The following is an 18972-nucleotide window of genomic DNA, read 5'->3' as shown; positions in this document are numbered from 1 at the left end:
AGAGAGAGAGAGAGAGAGAGAGAGAGAGAGAGAGAGAGAGAGAGAGAGAGAGAGGGAGGTCACAGCAGAGGTAAGGTATACCAAATAGCAGAGATGCTACCATAGAGCTGAAGGTAGTACCCATTTACCAGGAGCCCGTAGTCCCGTGGAAGCCACCTGCTGCCCTGGTGTCTTGCTTAGCAGAAGGAAACAGCATCTGCCTCATAAGGCCCTTGGTCCACACACTCCAGACAGTCCCTGGATAGCCAGTGCGCACATCCCTAAGCCACACTGCCAGTCCAGGTGTGTGAGTCTGATGTCCCCACACTCTGATGACATTCTGATGACACTGTGCCACCTGAACGTTTGGAGAAACCCTTTCTTTCCTTCCTCCTTCTCCCTGCTCCCCTCGTCTCTTTCCTTCCTCCACAGGGTTAGTCCACCTGCTCGGATGCCAAGTGAGATGCTGTGTCCGTAGTTCTGGTATGACTTTTGGGAACCAGTGTTGGCCTTTGAGGCTTTAGCCCCCTGTCAGTTGGACGGCCTTTAGCAAAGGCACTTCAGTCTATGACTTGAGGATACTGATGTGCACCTCAAAAGTCTATTGTGAGAACCCCCAGCCATAGCGGGGTAGACAGAAAATGGCTTCTGTGGGACATAGTGGTCCAAACACTAGGACAATGGTACAGTGCAGGTCTGGGTGGAACCCACTGAGCAGCCATCCCCGCAGGCAGGGCTTGTCCGGGAGGGTAGGATGGTCAGAAAAGGCTTCCCACCCTCATCCTGTCCACCCACCAGTGGCTGCTCCTGCTAATGTCACAGCTCTAGAGCATTATCTCCAGAGACCAAGAGATACAAAAGGAAATGTTTTGTCCAGAGGACGGTGCGCTGTCTATAATTAGCACAGGATGGGCCTGGATGGGAGGAATTACCCTGGTCCTGCTGGTTTGTTAGTGTGGTACATTCCTGAAGCCTCTGCAGCCAGAGCATCCTTTGGCCCCTGCCCTCCACAGGCAGCTGTACCCCTCATTAAAGGATTAGCAACATTGGCCAGGCAAAACAGAGCTACCGGCTTTCTGCAACCACCCTACCCCCTGCCCCTGCCTTATCAGTGCTCCTGGGCAGTGTTTGTGCTGGAAAAGGCAAAACTGGGCTAGGACGGAAATAATGGATCACTGGTGTCATGAGCTAATTAAAGACTCCAGGGTCAAGTACAAGGAGCCGGACACAGATTTTCCCATCCTAGACCTCTCTGGTAGTACATGGATGGCTTCAAGCTGAGAGAGTGGTTGCTGCCAGTAGCCCTGGAGAGAGACATGCATAGGATCAATGCTGTTTCACCACAGGGAGAGGCCGACTGACCCACCGTGTCACAGGGTGTGGGGGCTGAGCTGGACACAAGTTGGAGAGCACATTTGGCAGCCCCCATTTTCATCAGCCTCTACTTTGAGGGGGGAAGGAGGGTACCCATTGGCTGTGGAACTCTCAGATCCTAAAATGAAGTAAGTTCTCAGGAAGAGGAGACACACCCTTGTAAAGATTAGAACCCCTGTGATTGTGGTGAGTTCTAATGCTGCCAATCAGAAGCCACACACTCTGAGGTTATCTTTAGCCTTTTATTCTTTCTTTGTTGGGTTTAATAACATTTTCCCTTTGTCTCATTGCATTTCAATAAAGTTGTATAATAAATTCCTTTTTATTTGAAAATTTCATACACGTATATAATGTATTTTGATCATATCTATCCCTCACTCCCCTCTTCCAGCCCTGCTAAGAGTCTCCATCATGTGGCCCCCTTTACTTCACAGTTTCCTTCTATAATCATATTTACTTACTCCTTTGAACTACTAAGTCCAATTGTGGGGCCCATATGTGCATGGGCACTGGGTTATCCACTGGGACATAGACCATTGCTCTATTAGTGGATTTCAGCCAACAAGACAGAGAGCTGCTGAGCCTTGTACTGCTACTTGCTCTGACAGTGGTTACTCTTGCTGGGGTGGGAAAGCTGCACATACCCCCTTGCCTCCCCCCCCCCCGGCCCATCATAAGGACCAGTGATCACATACATGCCTAAAGAAAAGAAACTATCCCTCCCCCAACAGCTAGCAAGTAGCTAGGGATGGGTTGGGTGCCTCCCCTTTCCGTGCTGGACTTTTTAACTGGCCGGATCATGTGCAGGTCTTGTGCAAGCAACCTTAGCTGCTGTGAGTTCTTGAGTGCAATGGCTCCTGCAGCTTTTCATCTCTCCTGCAGCATACCCTGCGCAGGCCCTCAGGGTAGGAGGGTTATGCTCACACACTGCACATGAGCTGAGATAAGACCCTGGGTCTCCTTCCCACATCACTGACATCCTTCTGAGTTCCCAAGCTTGGTGATCCTAAGAACAAGATGCCCTGATGCAGCCTGGGTGAGCATGGCAAAGATCATTAAGCAGAACACTCATCCTCCCAGGAATGAGTCCCAGAGCTCACTGGGAGCCAGGAGGAACACGCATTCCACTTTCCCACCCCAGCAATGCTGGTCACTGCCAGAGCCTACAGCACAAGGCTCCAACCATTCTGTGTCCCATTGGTTGGGATCCTCTAACAGAATGATGCCATCCAATTTGGGGTGATGGTCAGCCATTCCCCAAGACTGTGTAGCACATCCATTCAACACACTCATATGGCCAGTCAGCTCTATGATCCCAGAACACCCTGTAGCTTTTCTCAGAAGCAGGTTACTGAAGGCAGGCTTGTCTGTGGCCCATGGCATGCTGGGATCAGAAGTGTTATGAGACAACACAATGGTTCCTTAGGAGATCCTTTCCTCCTTCTCTCCTTTTGCAATTCTGCATGCCTAACTTGGGGTGAGTATGTTCCTCAATTTGTCATTTAATATGGTTGCTTCTGACCAGTGGGGTCTCACATTGATTAAGCATACATTGTTTTCTATAGGAGGCTTCTGTCAATAAAACTTTATTAGAATCCAATGTCCATCTGTTTATTATCGTCCACCGCTGATCTCAAACCATCATTGCAGAGGTGAGTGGTTATGACTGAGATCATAAAACATACAGCATTTATTGTCTGCCTCTACATACAAAGTCTGTGTCTCCTAGAGGGTTTATAAACAGTTTTAGTTACTCTCCATTATGTCTTTGCATGCTCAACTCTGATTTCCATTTAAGGACATCTACTAAGCACTGTCCAAGTCACACATCCCCCAGAGCTCTTGGGAGAGTAGGTGAGACTCAAGCCCACATCTCTGTTTCTGAAGAACAATTTCAGCATTTATGCCATGTCAGAACAAGCAGCATCATTACCTTCACCCCATTGCCAAGGCCTCTGGGACTTTACCCTCTCCTAAGCCAGAAAGATGCCCAGTGACAAGACCCCGACTTTCTCTTTCAAAACCTTAGTTAAAATCAGAATACAAAAGACATTAACCCTGTTATCTCCCCAAAGCCCACGCAATTACTCTTGAAGACAAGTGTTATCTCCCTTTCTTAGGTGCAGGGGTTAGGCACCAATGGACAAGTTGGGTGGGTCGGGCTCTATGGGTCCCTCTAGGCACGTGATAGGCAGTGAAATCATGAGGTTTCCATTTATGGTTCACCAGGTTCCACTTCTAACATTTCATCTTTACGGGTGATCACCCACGCATTCGCTTGACTACACTTTAAGTACTCCAAATGAGCCTCTGAATCAAGAACTACGTCCTTGATGGCATCTGTGGAGGTGACCAATCATGGCCATCGGGTTACCCTCCCCATAACTCCCAAAAGTCATATCTGCTGGACCAGAGGCTGTCTTCCAAGGGCAGGGTGTGTGTGTTTGTGTGTGTGTATGGATGTGTGTGCGACTTTCCTAAGCATCAGACAGGAGCTGCAAGTGGGCAGCCAAACTATGTTGTGGCTTTAAGCACAAAGACACAGATCTAGTGTTCAAAGCAAATGATCATGAGCCTGCATGCATTTCCTTACCTATAACACGGAAGAAGACCCTCAGCATCCTGACCTTAGAGTTTCAGGGCATATAACAAACAAGAAGAATTAGGTCACATGGTTAACGCAGAACCTGTCCACGGCAGGTGCTCCCAAAATGGCAGGACTCATCATCATCAAGATCAGCAGCTGCCTTCTCAGCTCACAGTCACTGTCATCAGCACCAGCCCCGTCATTAACCTCTCCACTTCCTCCTGTGCTGTCAGTGCGCCTGCTAGCCAGGGGCCCCTCCAAACCTGGGACAATGATTAAGAAGAGCAGTAATGAATACAAATGGTTTCCTGAGCACTGCAGAGCCTGTGGTGGGCGGAGTGGCCTCTCAGCACTAGCCATCCCTGCTCCCTCTGGATGGCTCTGTCACTCTGCTCAGGCTGGCTTGATGAAGACAGATGACGGCCTGCGCCTGCGGTGACGCCTTACTACAGCCGAGCAGAGCATTTAATCAGAGCGCTGCTCTCCGCCAGAATGGAGTAATTGGAGGCAGGTGCTAAGCGCAATTTAAATAAAATGTTGAGTTAATAGGGACGGCTGACAAGGATGTTACAAGTCCCCTGTCCAAGTTTTCAACAGGAATTTGAAGGCGACTTGGACGCCTGAAAGATGGTGACTTAATTTCCTACATTTCTCTTAAAAAACAAGCACAACAAACTGCAATTTGAAAAAATAATTATTTTTACTTTGGGGATTTAAAAGTGGTCAGAGAAGCCACACCAACATATCTAAGCCACTCATGATGGTGCTTACTGAACGCTAGCCCCTGTCTGCTTCCCCTGCCCCCTTTCAGCTCCTGCTAGTCTGCCTCCCTGGCCCTCTACCCTTTCTTTCCCAACCCATCTCCTCTGGTCTGGGTACACCCCTCATCTTGCATCGTGCAAACAACCCCTGCCACCAGGACAGTTCTTCTGGAGTGCACATGACACTACCCTCCTGCCGAAACACATAGAAGAGCTTTTGCTCCCTACCAAGCTGAGCTGTGGCCCTCAGGACACCGTGCTTGGTCTCTACAGCTCATGCTTAACTCTAGGCTTTCTCTCATCGCTCCTGGCTCCCCATAGCTGTTCCAGCATAGTATGAGCCCCTAAGATCTTCTTAAACCCATCTAGAGGGCTGGCCATCTCTATGTCTTAGCACGCTTAACACCCTCCTTCATCTGCTTGTATCGGGGTCTAGAGTACCTCTGAGCATAGCCACAGCAGGGGACCACAGCAGTCTCTAAATGTTCTGCAAATACACAGCTGGCTCTCATCACTAGTGAACTCTGAGGTGACAGTGCACTCTGTCAGACACTGTGAAGTCTGCATAAGCAGCATGCTGACTGTACTTCACAGGGTCCCAGAAGAGGTGCCTGCCTCTCCCTGTACCGTCTTCAATCACTCAACAGCCAGAATAGCCCCTCAGTGCTTTCCGTTGACCCTGACAGTGTCTACAGCCACCACTCTTGTCAGACCCAGGTTAAAGCTGCATCCTGAAAATGTGGAGAGAGAGAGAGAAAGAGAGAGAGAGAGAGAGAGAGAGAGAGAGAGAGAGAGAGAGAGAGAGAGAGAGAGAGAATCTTATTAAAATGGCAGACAAAAGAAAGAGATCCAGTCTGGAACCGCTCTCATGCACTGTGCAGGAAAGGCTGTCCCTGCGAGCCCGCTCAGGCTTTGTTTTCAATCAAGTGAAGTCTTGAGACCAACTGTAAATTGTCCACTCCGCTGGCTACACATAGAGTCCAGAGGAATCCCATCTCAGCACTGAGGAAGCCCTCAAAGATGCATTAAACCCGGGTTCTGTAGGCTGAATCCTGCTGTGGGTAAATGCAGCTTGTTCCCTTCAACACAGATGTGTTTTAGCAGCCAGTGAAGTTATTGAGAGAGGTGACCAGATTGCTAAAGGGGCAGGCCGGCTGTATCTTCCCTGAGGAACTGAGTTAAGTCTCTTAAGTGAATCCCTGTCTTTCAAGGCTGGATTAGTTACCACGAGAATGTGCTGCGGTAGTGTCTTGTCTATTTTGCAGATTCCTACCCATCTTTCTATTGCTTTGGAATCGTCGCTAAAAGAGAATCTACTGCCAGCACTAGCAGCATGCTCCTGGGCTTCCTAGTCACCAGAACCGTGGACCACGGCACCCATCAGTTACTTATTTATTTATTTTTATTTTTATTTTGTTTTTTTTTTTTTTCGAGACAGGGTTTCTCTGTATAGGCTGGCCTCGAACTCAGAAATCCGCCTCCCTCTGCCTCCCAAGTGCTGGGATTAAAGGCATGCGCCACCACGCCCCGCTCCATCTGTTCTTTATAAATTGCACTTTTGGGTATTCTTTTATAGGGGCACACTGTCTCCCCCCTCCCCTGTCCCCCACAAAACCACATAAGATCAAAATGGGCTTATCGGCATCATCTCCAAAGTTGTAATGGAACTTCACAGGACACCCCAGAGGAAGAGTGGCAGCTCTGAGGTGAGAAAGACCCTGTGACAACTTCATAGACACCCACTGCGAGTCTTTCCAGCAGAGTTCCTGGGCCAGCTGGAGGGGAGCTATCCTGAGAACAGAACAGTGCTCCTTCACCAGTCTCTTGGGAGAATAGTCCCTTATGGTTCCAGCCCTGCTTTTTCCTGTTTAGCCATAATTCATTCCTCGCCAGGAGACCTTGTGGAGTCCAAGCAACACAGAGGAGGCCTTACATCTCCTCCGGAGAGCTCTGTTCTCACTGGTGAAGTGGCCCGGGGAACACACTTCTGGCAGCTGTGACCACGCTGACTTTACCCTGAGCTTGGAGCCCAACTCTCTGGCCACGTGAGATCCTCTGCACACAATGTCCTGATTCCTTTCCATCTTCTATTCAAGCCAGAGTTACTCACTGGAATGCAATGATGTGAGAGGACTGTCTCATGGGTAGACTAGGCCAGAGCTGCACCCAGCTTATCCTCGATGCTCCCTGGGAGCCCTCCCACATCCCACTGTGTCTCCAGCCTGGCCTCCTCAGTTCCAGCCCTTCAGATCCTTCCAAAAGTTCTCCGGAAGTTCACATTCGGCTTGTCCTAAACTGAACCCATTACAGATTTCTCCAAACTCTATCTTGTGCTCCAAAGAATGACATCAGCACCAACTAGACCTCACAGCAGAAACCTGGAAGTTAGGGCCAGTAAGATGGCTTGGCAGGTAAAGGGGCTTGCTGTAAAGGATGATGACCTGAGTTCAATCCATAGGACAAACATGGTGGAAGGAGAGAACCAAATCCTTGGAAGTGCATAGGCACACTTAAAAAAATAAATGTAATTTAAAAATTAGAAGCCCATCAACCTCATGTGCACTACTGATTAGCTAGCACAGTGGGCTGCCTTTGCTCCAAGATGATCAAATTCAATTTATCCCCTCCCAAGCCTTATTTCCCCAAGCTGGGTCTTCAGCTTCATGTCTTTGGACTACATGATCACAACTGCCTGCGAGTACCATTTTTTCTGTTCTTGAGACCAGATCTTGTATAGCCAGACAGGATGACCTTGAACCTCTAATACTCCTGCCTCTGGCTCCCAGGTGCCAGGATCACAGTGTGAGCTACCATGCTCAGATTATGTGACTCTGGAGATCCAACCCCAGGGCTTGTGCACCCGATCACCCACTGAGCTACACTTCTAGTCCTGACCAACCTTTCTGTTACTCACCTAGGCCTTTTCCAATCCACATACAATACCAGCTTCCAGATCATCTTCCTGGAGGTCCAACTTCATCACACCATTCCAGCCTATATCCCTCAATGTATCCCATGACCTTTAACACTAGTAATGAAGAAATTGACAACTCTACCACCTAGCTCATGCCTGTGGCCTCAGCTGATTATCACTCCCTACTGCCCTCTGGCCATGCCTTTTAGTCCTCTAAGTCCATCATTTTGTGATTCGTGCATCTCCATCCCCAGGCTGCAGCACATCCCAGGACAGTGGCTCTCAAGCCTGAGTGTGCTTCAGAGTCAGCTCTGAGGGCTTCGTAAAGCATGGGGTGCTAGGATACTTCTGGGTACTGATGAGTGAGTCTGAGCTGTGGCCAGGGAGCTTTGGTTGACAGTGTCATTTTCTATTTTAATTTGTTTTGTTTGTTTGCTTGCTTTGCTTTTAAGAGACATAATCTTAATATATAGCCCAGGCTGGCCTTGAATTCAAGATCCTCCTGCCTCAGTCTCTTGAGTCCTAGCATTGCAATACCCCCTAGGCTCAGCACTGGGATCGTATTTTCAATGCTGCTGCTGCCGCTGCTGCTGGTCTGGTGGGCACATCAAAAATCTGCATTACAGATGCACTCTGCAAATGCCAAATGAGTGACTGAGGACACACTTTGCACATATTGAATCTTGAAGGGAATCCTTAAGAGTCTATTATTGATGGTGTCTGATGCACTTAAGCAGTCTTGGGTGGAGTTCTAAGTTAAAAGGAAAGACAGGTGATATCATGCCTAGCAATTGTCCTAAAAACCTGTCTCATCCGGTATCTGTGGTTAGGGCCCAGCTGCTCATCTTGAGAGGTCAACATCTTTCCCAGGCGCAGAGTTGGGAATTAGAAGGCTTGGGCTTGAGCCTCTGTCTGTATTCCCGTTACATCATTTGGATTTCTTTATAGACTAGAGAGTTTACAACATCGTCAAAACACATGTTTTTGTGATTTTTCCAATAGCCTTGATTCCTGCTACCATGTCCTGTTCCCAAGCCACTGCCAAGCCCCACTGACACATGCCAGCACACAACCGAGCTCTCAAATGCATACAACATGTCCCTTCTCCTACGGGTGGGGTTTGGAAAATGAAAAACAGCCAGTGTATGAGATATCTCCAAAATGCCAGCTCTACAAGGCTGTCAAGAAGTGGGCAGAACAGGCAAAGACTTCATGATTCCAAAGGGTCTTGGTGCACCATAACAAAGACTCCAGTGCTAGCCATAGCCAGGTGCAGTGGGGTACAGGAGGCAAATACAAGAGGACCATCAAGAGTTCTAGACCAGTCAGGTGGAGACCCTTTATTCAAAACAAAAACAAGCTTTCCATCTAAGAGAAGAGAGACAGAAGAAGAAACCACCCCTGCTGGCATTTTCCTCCCAGACTTTAGCCCAGAGAGCTTTGAGACCTGTGGAAAAGTTGCACAGCCCATGGGCATTTGGCTAGGGCATCCTGGGTAAACATCACAGATTCCTGGGAGAATTGGCAGCCAGGTCTACTTTGATATGTTAAATAGGCACCTCAGTTCAGGGCCAAAACCTAACAGAGAAGAGCCAGATGCAGCCTCCTACAAGGGAGTACCATTGGCTCCAGCACTTCCAGGCATCTTCAAAGATTCTCTTGAGTACCTCAAGCATCCATGTCAGGGATGTGGAGATAAGTCTGACAGAAGAACAAGCAGGATGCAGAGCGAGGAGCCACAACCTCCTGTGGCCTCTCAGAGATTCCTGATCAACCTATACATGGCTTCCGGTCTAAGATGGCTTCCAGTCTAAGATGGCTTCCGGCCTAAGATGGCTTCCTGTCTAAGATGGCTCCCAGTCTAAGATGGCTCCCAACACACTGGTGAGTCAACAAGATGGAATGGAGACCAGGGCGTGGCTGTTTCTTCTTGTCTCTGTGGAAGTCTCCCTGGGTGACGCCCTCTCTCCTACCGGGTTTGTGGGCAAGCAGGGAAAAGCTAAGAGACAACTTGTGGACAGTGCCTACAAACAATCAGATTGGCCCATGAGTTTCCAACCTGGTTCTGATTGGCGGTTTTACTGTATATAAGCATCTGTGCTATGCAATAAACTCAGACCTGCACCCCAATGCTGGTCGTCGGAGTCTGATTTCAAGATTTATCATGGTCTCTGTCTCCACTTTCCCACCTTTTTCTTCTAGTTCCTATTCCCACACACCTACACTTCACTCTGGGTTCTTAAGATGTGTGCCTTAGATCCTAGGACTGGGGTTTTCAGTGACGTTACCCAGCTGCAGATGGCAGAACTGCAGCTTGGACTCTCAGGCTCTGAGCTCCCAAGAAGATATGCTGCACATCCTGGTACTGGTTGCCCAAGATGAGGTATAGCTCTTGTTGTGGGAGATTTTCTAACACTCTCCTAAGCTTCCTTCCCCTTGGGGTCCTGCCACATCATCCCAAAGGCAGAAGTAGCCACCTATGGCTCTCCTCTTGCCTCTGCCATGGGGTTGTGGAAGTCACCTGTCCTCAGGGTGGGCCCCAGGGCCCTGCAACTGTGAGTCTAGAGAGTGTCCTGGAAGGTACCTTGCATTAGGTAAGATCTGATAAGGAGGCTGACCACAGTTCTGCCAGGCGGACTACAGGTTTGGATATCTCCACAGACCACCCATCTTTGGGTTTGATGATTTGCTAAAAAGACCCAAAATATTCAGAAAATGACTCTTCTCACTACCGGTCTATTGTAAATCTAGGGGGGAAGGAAGCCTGGGATAGAAACTAAGCTGGAGGGAAAGGCTCTTGGCCCTATGCAGGGCACCAGGACTCTGTCAAGGCACCTGGCTTTGGGTCTTATGGGAGTTTCTCAATATCGCCATAGTTGAGTAGATCACTGGTCACATAATAGAATGAAGTTTCAATCCCTGTACTCTTCCATGAAGGTCAGAGATGAGAAGCAGTGAAACCTAGCCCCCTCCCCCCAAGAAAGTGCCTGGCCTTTCTAATGACCACCCGCCTTGATCCATTCAGGTTGTATGATAAAGTGTCAAGGTTGGATGACTGATAAACACAGGAATTTCTCATAGCTTTGGTGGCTAGAAGTGTGACACCACTGTCCCTATGAGAGCGTCTTTCTGGTTCATAGCAGATGCCTTCTCCTCATGTGTCCTAACATGGTAAGAAGAGGACAGGAGGCTCTTTGGGGATACTTCCAAAGGGCTCTGATCCCATTCATGAGGACTCTACCCCTATGACCTAAATAATTTCTCAAAGACCCCATCTCATAATTTTAACTTAACTTAAATAGGATTAATTTAACTTAAATAGGATTCAATCTATGCATTTAGGGGTAATATGTATCTGACAAACAACACCTTTCCTCTTCGTGAGGGCTATGACAAATGCATACACTCTGGCCCTCAGACTCATGTCTTGCTCTCATAACCCAGACAGTCCTGACAGATAGGAGCCTCCACAGATTGCTGCTGGTGTGATGAGGCAGAGCTTAGGAGGCAGGAGGGCCCACTGAGGAACATGGAGGTACTATACCCTATCTTCCAAGAGATGAAGAGACATGGAGGGAGAGATGGTGCAGAGGAGCAAGGCCACCATGTTGTCAACATAGAAAGCTTTTCACTGTATTTTTCTTGGATGAAACTAGATGGGGTTAGGGGTAGGAAGATGGGAAGAAGCAAGGAAGCCCAGTCATATGGGAGACTCGGTGGATGCAGAAAAGTGGGAAGGAAAGAGGACGGACCCCCATGTGTTTCAGACTCAAAACTAGGTATAATTCTATGACTGACTGGCTAAGGCGGAAGAGGAGGGGTCTCCAGCCTTTGGGGTGTAGAATGACAGGAGGGCCAAGGCGGAAGAGGAGGGGTCTCCAGCCTTTGGGGTGTAGAATGACAGGAGGGCCCAGGCAGAGAGGAGGGAAGCTTCCTTGTAGACACATGGAAGAGGAGAGAGGAGGGTGTCAGACATGAGGACACTTGTGGGTAGACTTCAGCAGTGAGGACTGGACTCGGAGACTTGGGGGGAGCCATGCTGCCTTACTGTGACTTCTCAAAGAAGTATCCTCCTGGGGAGTAGTAGCATCTCTTCTCCAGGCTCTCGATCTTTCTCCTGGTCATGCCTTCTCATGCAAAGGAGCTGGAGTTGCTTCCTGTCAGCCTGACAGAATAGGTCTTCCCTTTCTGAGCACCCATCTTTCCCACACATCCTTCCTCTGGGCTCCAAGGTCTCAGCACCAGATACTAGCCTTATTGCCACTCCATAAAGAGCTGTGACCTTCTTGCCAGGGCTTCTAGCAGCCTGTCCCCAGATCAGCCCAGGAGAACTGCTAATGCAAGCATTGAGGACACAGTGAGCCACTGATAAGAGCACACTCTCCCCAAGAGTTGGTCCATTGGTGCTTTCTGAGGCCCTGATGTCCAGGGGGTGCATAGGGCCAGCCTCTGACTTTTGCTAGTCTTGCCACGAATGCTTGGAAAGTGGGGCCCCAGAAGGGTCAGTAGGGTTAGTGGGGAATAGTGAATAGGCAGCCTGTGCCCTCTTCACATACTTAGATAACTCAGAGCACAGACAGCAGGATCCTTGCAGGGCAGTGTCTGAGGGGCTAGTGACAGGTGGGAGAAGGCAGGAGTCGATATGGAAGGAGTGTTTGGCAGATCCAATCACACTTAATTTTTTTCATAGAACAAACATTTTAAAATAAAAATTTATTACTTTTCCCCTCTCCTGCCTCCCTCCCACCCCCAGTCCCACTCAGTCCTTTTCAAATTCATAGTCTTTACTTTAACTATTATTGTTATGCATGTGTATGTGCAAAGTATGCATGTGTATGGTGTGTATGTGTGTGTGAGTGTGTGTGTGTGTGTGTGTGTATGTGTGCGTGTGTTTGACTCTGTGTGTAACCTTTTAGATCTATTTAATATTGGACATACATATTTGGGGGAACTAGTCACTTGGGATTGAATAGCCATTTAGAGTACCTATCTCTGAGAAAGACAAATTCTCCTTCTCTCAGCAGTTTTTAATTTTCCACCTAGGCATGGGGCTCCTTAATCTTTATATGCAACACTGGTAGTTGCAGAACCTATTTTATAGAAAGGTAGATGCAGTCTCTGAAGTTTGTCCCCCAAGTTTGCATGCTGGTGGTAGATCTAGAGTTAAAATAAAGTTTACTAAATCTGGAGACTTTATTTGGAGGTCCACCTTTCTCAAGGTGTCCTATAGAGCGGTGTCCAGACAGACTTGGTGACTAGACTGGCCTTGGTGATTGGCAAACACCTGGCATAGAACAATGCAGCTCTTATCACAGGATTCTCTTTCTCTGGGCTTTTTAGAATCTCATCAGGCAGGATTCAGGTCTGGTCTCTGAAGCCTCCTGTCCATGAAACTCCAGTTATTTAACCTCTCTGAGCCTCTGTGTCTATCAATGACAAATGATAGAAAATATCCAAAGCAATAGGGTGTAGAAAATGCATGGCCCGGGACAAAGGAAGTCCCCTATGCTGGCTAGCTTTATGTCAACTTAACACAAACTAAAGCCATTTGAGAGGAGGGAACCTTAATTGAGAAAATGCCTCCCTAAGACAGGGCTGCATGTATGTAGGGAATTTTTAACTGGTGATTGATGAGGGAGGACCAGCCTATTGTGAATGGTGCCATCCCTAGGCTGGGGATCCTGGGTTCTATAAGAAAACAGGCTGAACAAGCCACGATGGCCAAGCTAGTAAGTAGCACCCCTTCACAGCCTCTGCATCAGCTCCTGCCTCCACATTCCAGCCCTGTTTGAATTCCTCTCCTGACTTCCCTTTGATGATCAACAGTGATGTAGAGGTGTAAGCCAAATAAAAATTTCCTCCCCTGTTCACTTTACTCATGGCAGCAATTGTAACCCTAAGGATAGTCTTCTTCCTCCATGAAATTAACATGAAGTGATGCTCTTGGAAATCAAGGCGTGACTTTAAGTTTGTGTTTAAATATGCTCAGACCTAATGGCATCTGTTTTCAGTGAGGTTTATCTTCTAGACATGAACTTGTGCCCCAGAACAGAGTGGAGAACACACTAGGGGCTGGGGGTGTTTAGATGGAGCTTTGGAGAGACCTGCTTCCCCAGGACTGGTCTCTGCTTCTGCTGTGGCAGCCGCACATGCAGGCAGTGCCATCTAGTGGATGTTCTTGCTACCAGGAAGGCCAGGCTAACCCCCTGCCCCTCCCATGCCCCCTCACACAGACAGACACTGGTCACCATACCTACCTGCTTACCGGAAGCTATCCTTTGCACCTGCCCAGATTTCCAGCCCTGTCCCTCTTTGACTCATCTTGGCACTGGCATCAACAACCCCAAAGCCTCCTTCTCCTTCCAAAGGCTCATTTTGATGACTGTGTGTGGACAGCCAGATGGTCTGAAATGGAAAGAAAAGTGAGCTCACACTAAGGGTGCAGTTGTGTGTGCCAAGCTTCAGACCATGAGATAGGTGTCGCCATCACACAGCAGTGTAAAGGCACTTGCCCAAGCCCACCCAGTAGCAAGAAGCTCTGCCAACCTCAACCCGAATGGCAGTGTGTCTAGTTTCCTACAAGTACCACAAATGCCTATTTGTGGAAACTGCTCATCTGGATCCTTAAACCCCTTTCTTGAGTTGATGTTCTATTTGAAGTGGAATTAGACTGCTCTGTAATTCTAGTTGTAACCCCAAGAAGATTATGTGATGCTCCAACCCCCAACTCCCAGCAGCTTTTACAAACCCTGCCCTGGCCCCCCTACCAGCAATGCTGTGTGTGTGTGTGTGTGTGTGTGTGTGTGTGTGATTCTGTGGTGTGTACACTTGTGTATGATGTGTACTGAGTGTGCTGTGCTTCTATATATGTGTCTCAATGCATGTTTGTGAGGATATATGTTACTTGTATGTACTCTCTCAGTCTGGTGTATAGTGTGTGTGTGTGTGTGTGTGTGTGTGTGTGTGTGTGTGTGTATGTGTATACAGTGTGGTGTATATTGTTATATACATCTTGCAATATGAGTTTGCAGTGTGGATAGTGTAGTGTGGTGTGTGTGTGTGCCATAAGATTCAGTGTGGTTGTGGTGTATGTGTCTGTATAGTACATGTCTGTGGTGTTCAGAGTGTGGGGTTTGGAGAATGGTGTGTGGTATAAAAGATTTTGTGGTGTAGTATATGCACATTGTGGCACATGTCTGTGATATGGAAAGTGTCTAGTATAACATGTGAATACAATACCAAGGAGTATATGTATTGTGTGGTGTGTATCTGTGGTGTAGAGTGTGTGGATACAGCATGATATGGTGTGTTGTATATATATGTATGGTATGTGTTTGCTGCATTCATTTAGAGATGAGGTCAAAGCCTAGCTTCACTTCTGGCCTCAGGGGTTGCCATACCCTGATATCTCACTTTGAGGCTGACCACTCCCAATGACAATTTATAATAAACAGAATAGAGCAAAGTTAGAGGATGTCACTTCCAACATGATGTCACTGTAGAATTCTTTCTATCTGGTGACCATCTTGCTTTTTCCCTCACTGGCTCTGGTGTGAGCCAGCTGTTTCCCTCTGGCATGAAAAAGTCTAGGTGGAAAAAAGCAGAGATAGGCATTTGTTGGGAGCCCGATCAACCTAAATTGTCCTCAGAGGCACTGATGAAAATACAATGGGAACTTTAGTTTTGTATCCTTATCTAGGAGTGGACTTGGAAAGGCCTGTCTAGCCTGGAGCCAATGCCTTGAAGGAGTCAAGGTTGCTGTGGTTTCTGGGGCCAACTCTTCCCCCTGGGCGTTGGTTATCAGTCCTTAGGCATCTGTTTCTGTGTCTGAGGTATCTCTTTACCAACATTGTCTGTCTTAGCTCTCTGCCATCCCTGGCACCGCCCCCTCCACCCCTGCAAATTGACTATATGGCATTGTGCTTCCTAATTAACATGCTTGGTATACATTGTCAGTGTATGCAAGCCCTCCTGGTCCCAGCAACCATTTCATCTTCTTTATTTCTCATCCCTGGTCCTCGCTCCCATGTGACACCGTGATGTTCCAGACCCTTATTCTTGTGAGTTTGGGACAGGAAACGGACAACAGGCAGCAAGGAACCGACTCTTGAATCTCACTAGAAACACTGAATGAGTGTGGAGAAGAGCTTCCTCCGTGGAGCTTTGGAGCTTTGAGACAACACAGTCCTGACCAACCCATGAAGCCACACCAGATCTCCAACCTGGAGTCACACTTTCTGCAGGCAGAAATACCTAATGCACTGGGTTGTGTGGTACACCAACCCATAACTGGTCCTTCTGGCCCCACACCCTATACCAAGTGGAGCTTGGACAAGCCTTCACTTGAGTCCAACTCACATTGCAGTTTCATGAACTAAATACATGATTTTAAGCCACTCCCTTAGGAGCAGATTTTAAAGTGGTGAGAATAGTTCATGCAATGATCTTGATCAGAGTTCAGTCTTTGCAGCCACAGCTGTCTATCTTCCTGGTTCTCCTCAAATTCACCTGGAGAACTTGTCAGGGCTGATACAGAAGTTCCAGCTTTGAGAACATCCCAGAGTTGGTATGTTCACCCCACCAGGCTCAGCTGCCATTAGAATAACCTTTCAATCCTGCCTTTACTAAATTTCAGTTTATACCCCAGCTGCAAGGGTGCAATTCACAATAACCACCAATGACTCTTGTATTCTTCTGTTTTCTGTTACTGTAACAAAATACCTGAGGCTGAATATTTCAAAAGGTGAATATTTATTTAGCTTGCATTTTGATAGGCTAAAGATCTATGTTTGGGTGGCCCGAACTCTTTGTTCCTCGCTGAAGAGTCCTCTTGGTTGCATTTCAACAGGGCAGATATCATCATAGCAGAGTTTGGAAGAGAAAGGTTCAGCAGTCAGGTTCTTTCTCTTTTATAATGACCTGTTCTGACAAGAACTAACACAGTCCTTCAGGACCACATTAATCCTTTTCTAGGATTCTTTCCCAATGACTTAATCACCTCCCATTAGGCTCTACCTTTTAAAGGTTCCATCCACTATGAATAACACCACACTGGGAACAAAGTCTCTAACACATGAACCCTTGGGGAAAACCACGTCCAAACTGTTGCACCCTGTGCTCTTGGACACTGTTTTTACCTTGAAGGTGAGTAAAACCTGTGTTAATGACAAGTCATAGCCCCAGGATGATGTCGTTTTCTTGGCAATAGGATTTGGCAGACATTGCTAAGGGTTCTAATCAGTTGACTGGAAGATGGGATTTTCTTGGTGAATCAGGAGACATTTAAGAACAGAACATTTTTTTCCTAACGGTGAAAGACAGGGTAATCATATTTGAAGTCTGAGGGGTTCAGAAAACTTGGAAAGAGTTCACTTTTCCCAAAGACACAGGAAACCATGAGACCAACACCTGAACTACAATTTTAGGAGCCAGAGCAATCAGTCAGTGGCAAAGCATGATCTTCAACCATTAGAGCCAGAATTTTGCCAAACCCTCGAGAATTCAGTTAATAGGAAAGCACAGACCTCCACCATAAGGACAAGGAATTTGCCAAACCCCTGAGTGAATGAGGCACAGACTTTATCCAGAATTCCTGGGTGGAATCCTGGCCCAGCCTATCTTCATGTCAGTCTCATATGAATCAAGGCAGGTATGTCGGTTAAGACCACCAAGACCTGACCACAGAACCCTAGATGATAAATGGCTACTATCTTAAGTTGCTCAAGTATAATTTATTGTATTGGGGAAAAAATCACTAAGACAGAATTCTTTTGTCTGTAGATGTCCTTTATCCAAAAACATTCTTCCTGTTTTCTTTAGAGACATCATGAGCAATAACTGACATCAGAGGCCACAGCCTTGAGTAAAGCCCCAGGGCCAGGACAAGGAGTAAGGTCTGTACCCACTGGTATGGTCTTAACATGGAACCTGCATGGAGTTTAATGTCTACAGGCTGAGCCTCCAGTCTGGCAGAGCTTTTGTGGGAAGGCTGAAATCCAAGTCTAAGTGTTGCTAGCACGAAGCCCACCGATCCCCAATAATCAGACTCCAGATGCCCTGTGACAGTGACTAAGCCAGAAGGTAACTAGCTGGTCTATGACTATTTGGACATCCCCTATTCCATCATTTTCAGAGAGTTCCAGATTCACTGTTTATCTGAGTTTCACCTGCTGAAGAGTCAGTCCCAAACTTCTACCCACAGAATGTAACCTGCTCCCTGCCTGTCTGCCTCCAACCTTGGCTTATCTTTCAACTCCTCTGAAGCCAGAGACACTCAGACAGAAATCCCTTGTAAGGATGTATGCCTTGTAAAGTGGAAGGATGGTACTCAGCACACCAAAGACTCCTGGAATACATCTAAGGTAGACAGTGCTGCAGTCCTCATACCTGTTCATTGACTAGGTATTTTTAGGCTTGTTGGCACAAGATGTAACACCTAGTACACAGAGGTAGGACTTTTTTTTTAGTCACCACACATCTCAGAAACTTCTGCTTAAGTCACCTATGCTCTCCTCATTATTTTTAGCTATCAAATTGACACAGTCTAGAGTCATCTGAGAGTAATGATTAAGAGAATTCCCAGATCATACAGGCCGTATCTGTAAGAGACAGTCTTGATTGGTTGATGATTGACATAGGAGTATCTAGCCCACTATGGGCAGCACCATCCCTAGGCAGGTTTGCCTGTGCTACATAAGAAAGTATGAGCCATTAAGCCAGAAGGAAAGCCGGGCGTGGTGGCGCACACCTTTAGTCCCAGCACTCGGGAGGCAGAGGCAGGCGGATTTCTGAGTTCGAGGCCAGCCTGGTCTATAAAGTGAGTTCCAGGACAGCCAGGGCTATACAGANAAACCCTGTCTCGAAAAAAAAAAAAAAAAGCCAGAAGGAAGCCTTTCTCCATAGTTTCTACTTAGAAGTTCCTGACTTGAATTCCTGGCTGGACTTCCTTCAGGGATGTAGTGTAGGCAAATGAAGCTTCCCGCCTCCTGCTGCTCTTGGCTGAGAGCGTTCCATCACAACAGAAAAGCAAACTAGACACATGCCTGCTGGCGATGACCTTCTCAGAAGCAAGAGCCAGGCGCACTACACATTATAAGGAAAATTAGCTACCAAGTGTAAGGTTATGTATTTATCATCAAGTCAAGCAGAGATGTGGTTTGAGTCCCCACTTCTTTATTGTCTTAAGAGCATGAACCTTCCATTATTTAGCAGTAAACAGAAACCTCGCATGGCGATTCATTTTGCAATCGTTTAAGTACTTGTAACTTGTTCTTGATGCAAGTGAGGGTAAGAATGTTTTTACATTCTAGGGCCACGTTGCTTCACAATTACAGACTGCTTCCTTTAAGACAAGGCTG

This window comes from Mus caroli, chromosome 14 (assembly GCF_900094665.2).
Source record: "Mus caroli chromosome 14, CAROLI_EIJ_v1.1, whole genome shotgun sequence".
Taxonomy (NCBI): Eukaryota; Metazoa; Chordata; class Mammalia; order Rodentia; family Muridae; genus Mus; species Mus caroli.
The sequence above is the reverse complement of the archived record's forward strand: the minus strand, read 5'-3'. Positions refer to the sequence as shown.